Below are 1,235 nucleotides of genomic sequence, written 5' to 3'. Positions count from 1 at the left end.
AGAAAGCAAGCTCCGTCTGGAGTGTCTTCAGTGTCCATCATTCTCTTGGGAGTAGATCAGTACTGCCAGGAGCAGTCATGTCTCATGTCAACAGAATTCTAAATTTTTAACACATTTAAATGCCATATTCGGTAGGTATTTGGAGTGTTTGAGGATTCTCTGTCTATGCAGAGTATATCTCTGTGCATCTAGAGATCCTAACTAACATAATTATATGTATGACAAACGTGGGTGACTATTCACCTGTAATTCTTATTAACCTATATAACTTAAAGACTAAAGCTTTTCATTATAAAAATAAACAATCTTCAAACAGGTGTATAGATATAATTAAGGAAGTCCATGAGAACTCAGAACAAAAGATAACAACAGATTATTTGGGGAACACTCACAATAAAAAAAGCTGCTGCTGTCCTTTGCTCTGTTGGTGCTATTGTTTAGTTATCAAATAATTTTACTCTGTTAAAATCCTCGGAAAATTGTCGCAGGTGTAATAATCTTGATTGACCAGCAGGTGGAGCCGATGTTCGGGTCGCTGCTGAGATTTTAATAATATTTGGCCAGCAGATGTCGCAGTTGTGGCGCTAAGGCAGGACCTGAATAACTTGTGAGACCTAGCAGAGTTCAAATGAATTACATCTAACAAATTTGGTTGGATTTGGTTAGAACCTGATTACGGGGGTGGGGAGCGAAAGTTGCGGGCGGGCAGAGTCACCGGGGAGCCCACAAGCAGGTACACGCCGCTCGATCGCCCGTGGGAAGTGCCTGCTCCACAGAGCCACCAGGGGAAGGAGGGATTGATTGATTGCACACAAGCAACCCGGAGCGGGAAATTTAAAACTCCGGGTTAAAAAGCACGGGCACTGGGGCGTGCCTGGAGGAGCCGCCAGTGCTGGGACACCTGTAGGTGGCTCCCCGGCTGGAGGCGCACGGGGCTGCGGAAACGGACGACTGAGGAACTGGAGTGAGGGTGCTTAGCGCAGGCTCAGAACTCGCAGAATGCAAAGCCGTGTCCGGCCACGGGGCACGTCAAACAAAAACGGCAGGCAGACCCGGCTTGAACGCTGTTAAAACCCGGGGAAAACTCTGGCCCACAGGGCCAGTGGTTGGCCGAACTGTTTAAAAACGCCCTGGCGAATGTGCGGCAGGCCTGCGGCTATTTCACGGCTGGATCCGCAGCTCAAAACAGCGAGTGCACGAGCTCCTGGGGCGAGTCTGAGCGAGGAGAGTCTCGC

Source organism: Microtus ochrogaster, chromosome 18, assembly GCF_000317375.1.
Source record: "Microtus ochrogaster isolate Prairie Vole_2 chromosome 18, MicOch1.0, whole genome shotgun sequence".
NCBI lineage: Eukaryota > Metazoa > Chordata > Mammalia > Rodentia > Cricetidae > Microtus > Microtus ochrogaster.
This window is presented reverse-complemented; position numbering follows the sequence as displayed.